Below are 12,502 nucleotides of genomic sequence, written 5' to 3'. Positions count from 1 at the left end.
GTGGCAATGCTATCGATCCTTTTGGGAGGAGAAATTGGTGGTATTGAGAGATGTGGTTGAGATTTGTAGCTATCAAATGCTCTGGCTGCGTGTGCCCTCTGATAGATGCTGTTGTTGGCCACTGGTTTCAAACCCTGCATTGCTTCTTGTGTTAACAGCTGCTATAAAGCTGCGAGCCTCGTGTGTGCAGAACTTGGGAGCAGTGAACAGGAAATGCAGCAGGCATGTGAGCTGTGTGTGACATTGAATTCAGATCTCAGAGCTGTGTGGTTTTATAGCTGTCTGTGGGAATTAAATGATGAACCCAGCAGTGTTTTGGGTTGTTTGTCACTTGCTTCAGTCAGAATATTGCCGCAGATGAACGACCTGCAGGATGATGGCAGCGAAAGTGTGGGAACTTCATTTGAACCAGTATAAAGAATCTGCTTTTCTTGTGTATGGGTTACCCACGCAGATGTATCTTCCTGTTTCTTAAGGGCATATGGGGTAGTTGGTACTTGGGTTATGTTGATGAAGGCTAAGAAGCAGCACACAGAGTTCTAAATGCAGACACAGCCTCATCTGTTGGTTGCACAGATGAGGCTCTCTTGGCTGTGCACTGGCTCTCTTGGCTGTGATGGCTGCAAGCTGAGGTTTGGCCTTATTGCTTGGGCAGTGAACACTTCCCTCTCACTAAGCATCCCTATGGAAGATGGGTTGTGCTGAAGGCTTCCCTTTATTTTCCTAGCGGCGCTGGAGTGCATAGGAGAGACAAACCGTCTTCTGCCTTGTTGAGCCTCCCGGCTTTGTTGAGCTCGTTCAAAAAAACTCACCTTGCTTTAACTCCTCATTTCTCCTGTGATTTATTTTCAAGGAAATGGCTGTTTGAAGATAGCCCGGAATTCTTACAGCCCTCACAGTTCTTAGAGTTGCTGCCTGTGCCTAAAAGCAGGGTTTTCAGGAGATCTTTCTGAATCCCTTTAGATGAAGGATGAATATCCTCTTCAAAGAAAGATTAGAAGGATAATCATAGATTTTTCTGAAACGGGAGATGTGTCTGCTGTATGAGATATGTGAGTAAAGCTCAAGAGCACGACCTTGTGTGTTTACCTGCTTTTGCGCCAGAGCTGATGTGGTCCTCAGCCCGCAGGACGGAGCGGGGGGTTATGAGCCGTGGTTATGAGCTGAGATTGCTTTTGCAGCCCCCTGGAAATGCCTTGCATCAGGGAACTCGCTGCCAGCAGCTGAGTCTCTAGCAGGATCCGGTTGATTTGTAGTACTAAAACACAAAGACGTCATTAAATTCTATGGTCTGTTCTTTGTCGTGTCCCTCTGCTACCCCGGACTGGGGTTTGGATGGAGCAGGACGCAGAACTGTGCACTGATAAGCAGTTACTTGTCAGATGCTGTCTGCATAGCTCCTTTCTTGTACCGGTGTTATCTTTTGCATGTACCTGCTTTGAGCAAATCCTTTCTAATCAATGAGCAAGAATTTAATGATGTATTTCACACAACAGTAACTTATCCTCATTTGAGATTCAATTGGGCCTTCTAATAGTAGTTTAATAACGAAGTGGATTTTTAATTAAGTAACGTCTTACGCGTTAGGATCTTTTACTTAAAAATAGTAATTAAAAACTGGCGTTCGTGTGGCCGCGAGGTGATTTGGAGGTGTGGCTGATGCTGAAGGACTCAGGGATGGCCCTTTCATCCCCAGCCGGGCTGATGCAATGAGCCGGGCAGTAGCAGCTCCCCTCCTCCCTTCGTTAGGCAGAAAGGCGTGAAGTCTTAGAAAACAAAACGTCATCTTTATTCAACGTGAGCGAGTTCAGCCTTCTTCAAAGTGAGAGGTGTCGTGGTTTTTTTTTTTTTTGAATGGCTTTGTATCTCGGTTGGAGGTGGGAGCTTGCTTTGTCAAAGCAGATTTTGGGGAAAGATATGTTATTTTTCTGCTGACATCTCAGTGTTCCCCGACACAGCTGATAGCTCCAGCCATCCCCCAGCGAGGGACACCACTGGGCTGCCACCAGTGTGAGGTTGCTAAGGGGAGGATGTGTTCCTCCCTGTTAACTTAGGGATGATAGCAGATGTATTCGACCTCCACATCTGAAGGGAGAGCCGCTCTGACATGGGCATGTGGATCACTCGATAAAATCCAAAGGTGTAATGCTGCTGAGGGCTTCGTAGAGTATTCAGGAGTCCCCTGAGAGCCAGGAGAAGTGACCTGCGTGAGTAGTGCCTGCCTGCCCTTGCAAGGGTTTGTGCCTAGGAAAGCTGAGGTCGGGATGCTCGTGCCGTCGAGGTTTCAGGTAGAAACCTCATGTTAGACAGTATGTACCCTTCTGTGAGTCCTTTAGTGCTTTTTGGACGTGAACATTAGCAGCTCGTGCCTCTCTGCATTCGGGTAGAAGGCTGATAAGGATGGCAGGCCACGTTTCTGTAAGTGATGAATAGGGAGTGCTGAAAACAGCTGCGTTTCCCGGGGCTGTGTTGTGATTGGGGCGGTGCTGAGAGCCTCAGTGCTTCAGGTTGTTTGCATAGTGAACTGGTACAGAGCAGGGCGTGCCTTTCTGGAGCGGCCTCCTCGTGTCAGCAGGTGAAGTGATGGGCTTGGCTGCAAACAGGAGCAGGTTTTCAGATGAGCTGTTGAGATGCAGACAATTAATAGGCGTGTAACATGAAAAATTCAGCATCTTTTAAACTGAGTACGTTGGTATTTTTTCTGAATATGGATTGAGTGCACGATAGGAGTTCGATAAGGTAGGGGTAAGGTAGGGCCGTTGTTGTGGGCTGTAAATAAGCGGAGACTTGTGAGGGGTGTTTGACGAGCTTGCCAGGCTGCAGCCTTCGTGCTGCTGCTCCCTCTGCCGCCTGTTTGCACGGCCCCAGCGCTCCCCTGGGCACTGCTCTCCTGAGAGGAAGCATAACTGCTTCTGCTGGGGCGAAGAAAGCTTATCCAAACACCAGCAGCGGGTGGAAAACAGGGTGCAAGCATGCACGCATACTGAATGAGAAGCTTCGCTGCGTGCTGCCACTTAGCGATAGTTGGACCAGAAACTTCTTGTAGTCAAACAGGAGAACTTTGCAGGCGGAGCATCCTTCCAGTGGGACTTCTGCTCGTGCAGAGCTGCTGCGTGGTGTAAAAACCCCCATCTGCTGCCAGCTCAGCCCGCCCTGCAGTCCCGCTGCAGAGGGCGCTCCGTACAGCGCTGCGCTGTGCTGGGGGAGCGCCCCGCCTCCGCCGTCACGTGCTGAGAGCCTCGGGGGGCCGCGGGCGCTGCTCGGGCTTTTATAGGGCGTAAATAAAAGGATGAGTGGCTCCGACGGGATGGCGGGTTGGTGTTCTATCGCTCTTTCTTTTTTTTCCTTTCTTGGATAAGAGATGAAGTACTGCGGGTTTTTTTTTTATTGCCTCGAGGTAGTCCAAAGCAAGAAGAGGTGATTTGACCTGCTGTGATTGTTAATGCGCCTTTCTAGCAGCTAATAATAACTGGTAGCAAAACGTGGGGAGGGGTGGTTCCTCCTCCAGCCCGAAGGGGTGGATGGCTGTCAGCTCCAGCAGGCGGTGGCTGTGCACCCATCCCTTGCTGCCCGTGTGGCCCTGGGGGTGAGCGTGGCACAGAGCTGGCAGTGCTGCTGGCCTCGCTTGTGGCTCTGACCCTCGGAGTAACGTCCTAAATTAAAAGCTGATCTCCTCCTGACAAGCAATTTAAAACCTGAGAAGACAGCGTTGGCAGTAATTGCATAAAAATAGGACGTGCTTGCAGGTCACGGGTAGCTTTTCAATAGATTTTTCTCAGAGCACGAGAACTATTTCTCTAATACCTAAAAATAAAACCCCAGTCTAGTTTAAGGTCTTACATAAGGTTGTGATTCCTGCTCCTGGCTGGAGAAGGCTCACCTTGCAGCCTGGCTGGATGGCTTTGTCCTTGTGTGCAGCAGCACAGCTGTGCTTCTCTCCTTCCAGGTCAGGTGTGACTGCTGGGAGTGCTTGGCCATCCAGGTACCAAACCAAGGCGTTGGTGTGGGGATGCTGGGTGGTGCTGTTCTGAGAGCTCTTCTCGTGTGTCCTTTGGAAAAGAAAATGTTTCCCCCGAATATTCATTCAGGTAATACAGAACTGGTGATTCTTACTTGCAACTCAAGCGGTTTTGAGGATAGTAATTGTTTCAGGCTGATGGAAGATTAAGACTTGTCTCCCATGTCAGTTATTAAATGTGGGGATAGCTGCAGGCTGAGGGATAAAATATTTGATTTACAGTGCAGCTCTGTGAAACACAACTGCACAGATCTGCTTGTGTAAAAGCTTCATTTAGGACGAGAAGAACAAGCAGCCCTACCGGAGCACTCCAGTTGTGATGTCTGTTCAGTGGGCTGAAGCCCAGCGTGGTGATTCGGATGGGATGATGATGGTAATTCGGAGCTGGAAGACGAGCTGTTGGTAATTTTGAGCCTTTTTCAGTGCTGTGGCTGCTTATCAGCAGAGCTAACAGGATCCGAGCAGGCTGCAGTGCATGGAGTGCCTCCTTTCTCAAGTGTTAAGGTTAAAGTTGTTATAAGCTTGTTTGCTAGCATTTGTTGGTACAGAAGAGTGCTCTGGACGCTTGTGTGTTATTGCCCTGGATGTATTTTTCTAGTTAACGTTGTGAGCAGTTGCTTAATTTGCAAAGCTGTTACTGCTCTTGATCCTGACTATAGTAAAAATCAATGCGCTCTCTGCAGTCTGAACTAATAGGAATCAAACTCATTGAAGCATGAAAATGGTTTAATCAACAGAGAGCAATCTTAAAGGTTATTTAAAAAAAAAAAAAAGAGAGAGGAAAAAAAAGGAGGAAAGAAGAAAAACCACCACTGCCCAAGCTCTGAAACTGAAGAGCAGAGCGCAGCGCTTCCTGCCTTTGGGTAGATTAATGGAGGGGAGGCTTTGAAGGCTTTAATCTGAAAAGGGTGCAGTGGTATTCTTAGGAGCTGCTTGATTTCTGAGTCTGAGAGCCCTCCCTCAGTTGTATGGCTCTTCAGACTCAGGGAACTGACAAAAATGAGATCTAATTAGGAGTTTCTTCATCGAGGAAGCCATGAAAGGCGCTGTGTGCATTTGCTCCGGGGATGGAGTCGTACAGCACTGCCAGGCTTACTGCTGACCTCATTTACATCAGCGGACTGCAGTGGACAAAATGCATCTCTTGCATATCTGGTTATTGGTGTTCCAAAGTACGGATTTTATTGAGAAGGCAGTAAAAGGGAACCACGGCAGCTCTCTGACACCTGCACGTTCTGTTGCCAACCACCAGACCAGGCTGCCCAGAGCCACATCCAGCCTGGGAGACAGCCTGGTCTCATCTTCAGCCATTGCTGTGGGGGAACTCACCCTTCCCCTCATCTGTGTGTGTTACAGGCAGGCACACATCCTGTGTGTTGCTGTGGACGTGTTCTGAGCACTTCCCTTCTAAAGCAATGACTGGAGGTTACAAACAGGGAGGAAATGGATAACGGAGCGCGTGTTCTGTGATTGCCTAATGACTTGTTAGGGAAATTGAAACAGCAAGTGTAGCCTTTGAATTGTGTTCACATCTTGATATGCCACCTTTGGCACATTCAGATCTTAAAAGGCAAAGAAACAGATCTCATTTCATGAGGAAGTTGCCTGCCACGCTCTAATACAAGTCATCTTAATGGATTATTAATGAACTTAGGTGTACGTGTATCCTTGGTGCTGATAAACCACTAGCATTAAAATTCAGCAGTTCTGTCGCTAACCTAATGAAAGGATAGGCATGATGCTCAGAACAGAATGAAAGAATGGCTCATAGGCCAAACAGAGAACACCTCTAGCATTCCTTGTATAGCATGTCAAGGGACCAGCCTGTGCTCCTCAGCATTTCCGTGCTCATTGCACAGTGTTTTTGTTGCACTTCAGCTCATGTCTGGGTGAATTGAATTGCTAGCTGGAGTGGAAACTGTGTCTGAAGAACTGCCTGTGGTGCTGCTTACATCCCTGAGTTATGGTTTTTGTCATGCTTTTGGTTGGGCGGTTGTCAGAACTCAGAGGGAGAACTGCAGACCTAAAACTCACGACTGCAAAACCAAACCTGTGCGCGGTCCCGGTGGCTCCTTTGGGCTCCCAGTGTTTTGGTGTTAGGTGTTTCCTGAGCACCGCTTGTGTAAGGAGTCTGACACTAGGTGGCATGCTGCAGCCTGACCTGATTGAAGCAGTGATGGTCACAGATGGATTGCTTTGGAGCCCTTCTTGTGAGAGGTTTCTTATGCCTCCATGCAGGGTCTGTGAAGCAGCTTGTTTACTGTTACTCTAGAAACCTGCATCGCATCATGTGAAGCTCTCCTTTTGTCCAGGCATGTTTGCTTTTCATGCAAGTTTAATGTAGAACATGTAAATATTTTCTTAAGTGAATGTGTGTTTGATAGAAGAGCCTTTTGATAGGTACATGCGCGTGCATTTCAGTTTGGGCTTGATTTGCAATCTGCAGGCAGTTGATTTAATCAGAGATGTCATTTCTGGAACACAATTTGGAGTTTGTGGGGGGGGTACTTTGATGTTGGTAGATTTCTGCATGTGCTTTGAAACAGTTATGCAGATAGCTCTCACCTGTTGTACCATCTTCCCTCCAAATTGCTTGTTTGCCTGCCCTGATGGAGATGACGTGTTCTGCTCTTCTCGGTGGTGTTTCCTGGGGATTGCTGTTATTTCTTGCCAGGTTGCATGGAGAGAACCTGAATGGAAGACTTGGGATGCCTCTGCTGTTAATTTTTGTTCTGCTGGGCCATTGGAAGAGCGGTGTTAGGGAGAAAGTGGCTCGTTGCCCCCACAGCCTTCCTCCAGCACGAGGCTGACACACACCCGTGGGTCAGTGGGTCTGGGGAAGCCGAGGGCAGCTGGGTGGCCAGAGTATGTGCCCTTTGCATGGAGGAAGCTGGGAGTCAAACAGAGCCATGTGAGCAGCGTTTGTGAGCCCTTGTGTTGAATGCTGGTAGGAAAACGTGCCTTGTTTTGACAAGTAGCACGGAGCTGATGTACATTAACATTTACAGCAGGCTCTGTTTGCAGCGGTGGGTGTTTAACAAGCGAGAGTAAAGCATTCTTAACTCGTTGCCACCTCTTCATCTATAGCATGGAAAACATCCTGCACATAATTTGGAAGGGCCTTTTTGCCTGCTAATTGGCTGACAAGGGCCATCCAAATCCTCTGCTGCCTTTTGTTCCATCGAAGCCCGCTTTGTGTGAGATGCTCCTATTTCAGTAAGCCCGTCTGTCCTAGCAGCAAACGAAGATGAGTCCAGCAAGCTGCTGATGTAATGTGTGTGATGTAAGGGAGCTCACGGTGCTCCCTGAGCTGCACAGTTGTAAATTTATTCCAAAAGTGTTGCTAAGTGTAGAGAGACGTTTTTCAGTAGGACAAAAGGTCGTCTTCCCTAAGACAGGATGCTGCAGCACAGAGGAGGTGGGCACGTGCTGACGTCTGGTTTGATTATTACCTCCGTGTACTTCAATAGGCTCTTAGTTGGATGTGCATGCATTGGAGAAGGATCTATGAGATGGAATATGGCCTCGTGTTGACTCTTATAGATGAGTCTGTGGAGGGGAATGGGAACAGGAATGAGCTCAGCACCGTCACATCATTCCGTGCTGCAGGGGTGAGTGGAGCAGAGCCTGAGTTACCGCCATACCTGCCATCTTTTCCCTTCGATTGGGAAGCGAAGGGTTTCTTCCCCCTCTAACAGAACTGCGCTCACGTGGTTCCAAACTGTTAACATTTCTTCAAGATCTTAACAAAAACTTCCTGTTTGTAGGTTGTATCTGTGCATCTGGAGGGAAAGATTGTGACCGTGGCTGGAACATCCTGTGCTTATTGTTACTTAAGGAGAGCTATGGAATTCCTGAAGCTCTTGAATGTCAAAGTGATCGTTATATGAGAAACGTGGGCAGCTGTAGTCGTGTTTTGTATCTCTGCTGTGCCTTCAGCGAGAGCCCGTAAATCCACAGCTAACTCGGTGTGTCTGCGTGCTCATGGCTGCTATCCGTGGGGTGTGGAGAAAATCTCTTGGTAAAGAATCTGTCTTCTTCTGGAGAGGTTGTAAAGGAAGCATTTGGCAGTCATTTCCTCTCGCTTGTGAGTCTGAGCATGCTTCGTATTATAATAGTTTAAACATACCACAGGCTGTTGATAGAGGTATCAAATTTTCCATTCCCAAAGTAACTTTTAGTTGAAACTGGAGGGAAGAATGGGCAGGCTTCCACTGTTGTACAGCTGCTTTGATAGAGCTGAAAAAATGTTTGCTTGCTTCTTCCTTCCCTTCTGTGCTTGGGCTGCATACCCCTGCCATGGGCTTTTGTACAGCCCACAGCCCTGCTGCCTACCGGAGGTTTCGTCTTGTTAGTTCTTATGATAATTAACATTTAATTCTTCAATCCACGTGTTAATTTTCACGTATGTTAATTTTTCCTGCGCTGTTGTGGCTTTTAGCAAATGTGTTGTTTGTTTTCCTTCGTACTTCAGTACCTTCTGACATAAGCGGTGTATCGCCTTGGAGTCAAATTCAAGGAGGTATTGCTCCGTGCGTACCACAACGTGGTGCATTGGACAGAATTGGGTTCTGTTTTGATGTGTTTTTGGTTCGCTCGGTATCATTCTGCAATTCGGCATTTTCCAGGGCAGGGATTTTCTGACAGATGTGAACCTTTTCTGCTTCAGTGTGTGCCTCGCCTGCCTTGTTTTGGTTTCCTGCTGTGCAGAGCTGCAGCCGGGTTTCAGGTTGCTTGTCTCGCTCCTTGTTCCCCAGCAGCTTGGTCACAGGATCCCAACTGAATTGATTACGTTTTGTACTTACAGACTTAGATAAAGCACATAAAAGCTCTTGTTGTAAACATCCTGCCAAGTCACCGAGTTCCTCTCCTCGGTCATCCGTAGGACCTTTCGTCACTTCTTGCTCAGCTCTTCCCAAAGTGAGCCTGCTGGCTTTGCTCCTCCTGGAGGTGTGCAGCTACTTTGGAGCACTGTCCCAGAGTCAGCTTAAAACGTGAATGGAAAAGGCTGTCCCCTGCCCCTTCCTTGCGTTCATCTTTTCTGGTAGCTGTGTTGAAGCCACAGGATCCCAGCAAGGAGCCCCAGCTCCTCTCCGGGTGGTCTGTGCCGATGCTTGGTCACCAGCACAGTGAGGATGTGTTCTGCTGGTCTGGGGGAGCTCCTGGGCACAAACTGGAGCACGTGTCCTGTCCCTGGGCACCCTTTGGCAGAGCCTGACCCTGTTCCTTTTCCACCTCCTCTCAAGTGTTCCTAGACATGAATGGGATCCCTCCCTCCGGTTCCTCCTCCCCAGGCAGAGCAGCCCCAGCTCCCAGCTGTCCTGGCAGATGCTCCAGCCCTGTGCTCAGCCTCAAGGCCCTTTGGGCTCTCCCCGTGTGCCCATTCTGCTGGTGCTGGGGGCCCGGGGCTGGACCTGGTGCTTGAGGTGTGCCCCGTGCTGAGCAGGACAGGCGGGGCGCTCCGTTCCCCACACACTGTCTGCCTCAGGAGTTTGTCTTCTCAGCGTTTGGAGGGGGAGGCTGCGGGCTGGCACTGCTCTGAACGCTCACTTAATTGTGTGGGGACTTGAGATCACAAAGAGCTCCTAGTGGGCTCCACAACAACTGTTTATTTTTTCATTTTTTCCTCAACACTTCCTCAGCTCGGTCTTTCTGTAAAATCCGGAGATTTCCAGCATGTGAAATTGCTTTAGCAGTCTTCACAGCTCCCTGGGGGAGCAACTTTTGTTTTCTCTCTTCCCTACTGTGACAGAAATGCTGCGTGCATCCAAGATGCTGTATAAAAATAACCCAGCGGATTTCTTTCAGGCATGCAGAGCGGAGTTCTGCAGGACTCCCTTCATGTCCTTGAAGTCTCTATCACCACTCTGCAGCTGAGGTGATGTGCTGACTGTACCAGCAGCTCTCCTTGGGCTGCATCACAGGTTCCAGATGGGCTGAGAACGAACCCGAGGCGACCTAATAACAAGCGGTTGTATGAGCAGGCATTGAGTGCTGCCAGCGCGTCAGTTTGCTTTGTTTTTCAGAGGGATGTCAATTTGCTCCTGATGGAATCGAGAGTGGGGCCCGGGGTGGTATTGGCTGTCCAGGGGATGGCTGGTGGCGGTTGGAGCGGCGCCTGGAATTGTGGGGGGCAGCAGTTGGGGCGGTTGGGGCTGAGGACGGTGCACCTGGCTGTGTCGGTGAGGTCCTCCTGCCCCCAGCGCTGACCTGGGGGTGGGTTTTAGTGCTGATTCCTAAAGGCTCCCAGGTGGACGTGAGGTCTTCTGAAATACGAGGGCCGTGTAAGTACAGAGCGGGAATGGGAGCTTTTGAACCGTGAAATGCGTGATAGAGTAGGAACTGGTTCACTTCAGTGGGATCTGTGTTCGGTGCTGTGCTAATAGAGGCTTAGAACAGAACCACCTTCCAGCCTTCCCAAAACACTGAAGGTTCCTGGTTCAGAAAGAATGCAGGTTCTGATGAGGAGATCTGGAACCGTTAAGAAAATGGCAGATCCACATTACGGTGTTTCCAAAGTAGATTGAAGTAGTCTTTCCTGCTGCCTTGGTGCCTCTGTTGTCTGCTGGAGATGGGAACGTGTGGGAGAGGAAGCAGGCAAGACGCTGTGTTTAACTCTGCAGAGTTTACATTCTCCTTTGGTTTGGATTACAGGATGAATGCTAGCCTCTGGATTGTGCTGAAGCAATGGTAGTGTTACACTGAATTTCCTGAGAGATGACTTTGGGTAGTGTGGAAAAGCACCCTCCTAACTGGACCATGAAGCTGCGTGGCCGTGGATTTGTGTTTCTGTGAGGCATCCAGGTGTACGCTGACACACAGGTGTAGGTGGATGTGCTGCTCACACAGGTCTGAAGGACTCTGTAGGTGGCAGGAGCCATTTTGCTGGGAGCTGGGTGTCACCCTCAGCCGTGTTGGTACTGATAGAACAGTCCACGTCTGCAAAGGAACAAAATACCACCTCTGCTCCGTGAAAGGTTTTGTGTTTGGAAGACATAGCACACGGTGTGAGCAGGTAGGAGCTGCTCTCTGCAGAGAGCCTCCAGGTGACCATTACCCCCAGGGAGTTCTCTGGCTGATTTCAGAGCTTAAAGCACCTTCTTGAGGCTTTTCATTTGGCTGGGGATGTGTGCACAGCCGTGATGGTAGGGAAACTTGTGCTGAGGACTGGGATTAAGTGACAGAGGAGAAGCAGAGCTGCGGCAGTGCAATGCTGTTAGCTGGTTCTCCTTGAACCTATTCCCTTCCTCTTCCTTCCACCCCGTTTCCAAACCTGAAGGGAGAGCTCGATTTACGTGAAGCTGAGAACAGCATTAAGTCTCCTTTTAAAAATAGGTTTGGCTTAGCAGGGGTTTAATGTGTGACACTTGTTGCTTGCCTGGGCTGGGAAGTGATGTTAGAAAGCACTCGGCACAATCGCGTCTCTGTGTGTTCTTAAAATGAATTCAGGTTGCCTTATTGCTGTGGTACAGTGTGTGCAAGGCAGGTGGTGTACTTGAACCTGCTTTAAACCAGTGAACTGGATGGCCCCAGTGAGCTGCTGGCTGGTGTTTGTGGAGCCCTTTGCCCCGGTTGTCTCTTGTAAAAGAGAAAATGAGTTACCTGTTCCGTCAGTCTAATCTCGTCCAGTCTAATCTAAGTCTGTTTTGAGGATACGGATCTGGTAGACCTTGAGCTGTTCCTCTGGAGCTGAAATACTTCTCTGCCTGTAATTCTGTCAGTGCTGCTGGTGGGCATCACCTTGAAGCTGTGGGGTCTGTGCAGTGGTGTCAGCATGGTACGTGGCAGTCTTGGGCCCGTGCATGTGTGAGATAGGACTTGGGTCGGGAAGGACACTTGTGAGAAGCAGTGGATGTGGCCGTGTTGCTGCAGGTGGCGTGTTGGGAAGCAGCAAATCTGAGTTTAAGGACCAAGGAGATATTTTTTCAGCCCATTTTCAAAAGGCAAGATGAAAAGCGCCCATTGCAAATGGAGCTCGAGGCTGTACTCTGTGTGTGGTTTTGTTTTACTGTGTGAGATGGGGGCAGATGACGTGTCTCGGAGGAAGGCCGATTAGTGCAAGCTGAGTTGCTCCCGATGGCAGTGATGGATGCTGGAGCGGTTGTGTTGATTCAGGAACCTCCCTTGTGCTGCATGCAACCAGATGGGTCTTCAGATGGCTCTACTGCCAAAGCCCCACGTTGCTCACCTGGCTCTGCAGTGCTCTCCAGCTCTGCTGTGCTCGTCCTGCTGCGTGCTGCACCTCCCGCTGCCCAACAATATGCACTGTGATGGCATGCACAAATGCTACAGGTTTGTGTTTTGTGACTGCACTTTGCCAACACGCGCTGTCTCCTAGGAGCAGTGGTTTGGAGTGGCGGGGAGCTCTGTCCTAAAGCGATAAGGTGGTTTTAATAGATCCCGTCAAGTGGTATTTTTGCAAATAGATGGAACTTGGCCTGAATGAACTTTCTGCTGGGGAAACTCCTTTGGAAGTCATGGGAA

At 49.3% G+C, this 12,502-nt stretch overlaps 1 protein-coding gene across 5 annotated transcripts in view; it reads left to right on the top strand.

The window, feature by feature from the left end:
* RERE (arginine-glutamic acid dipeptide repeats) overlaps positions 1-12,502 on the top strand; it is a 168,116-nt gene that overhangs the window by 22,633 nt on the left and 132,981 nt on the right. The window contains exons 1-2 of one of the 5 annotated variants that reach the window (XM_046903257.1): positions 10,161-10,302; positions 10,673-11,033. The exons of 2 other annotated variants lie outside the window; for them this stretch is intronic. The gene's annotated coding sequence lies outside the window, so the exon portion shown is untranslated. Of the gene's footprint in view, positions 1-3,232; positions 4,089-10,160; positions 10,303-10,672; positions 11,034-12,502 lie in introns of those variants that run through there. 2 more of the 5 variants (XM_040651326.2, XM_040651325.2) reach the window with 2 other exon arrangements.

Source organism: Gallus gallus, chromosome 21 (assembly GCF_016699485.2).
Source record: "Gallus gallus isolate bGalGal1 chromosome 21, bGalGal1.mat.broiler.GRCg7b, whole genome shotgun sequence".
NCBI lineage: Eukaryota > Metazoa > Chordata > Aves > Galliformes > Phasianidae > Gallus > Gallus gallus.
The sequence above is the reverse complement of the archived record's forward strand: the minus strand, read 5'-3'. Positions and strand labels throughout refer to the sequence as shown.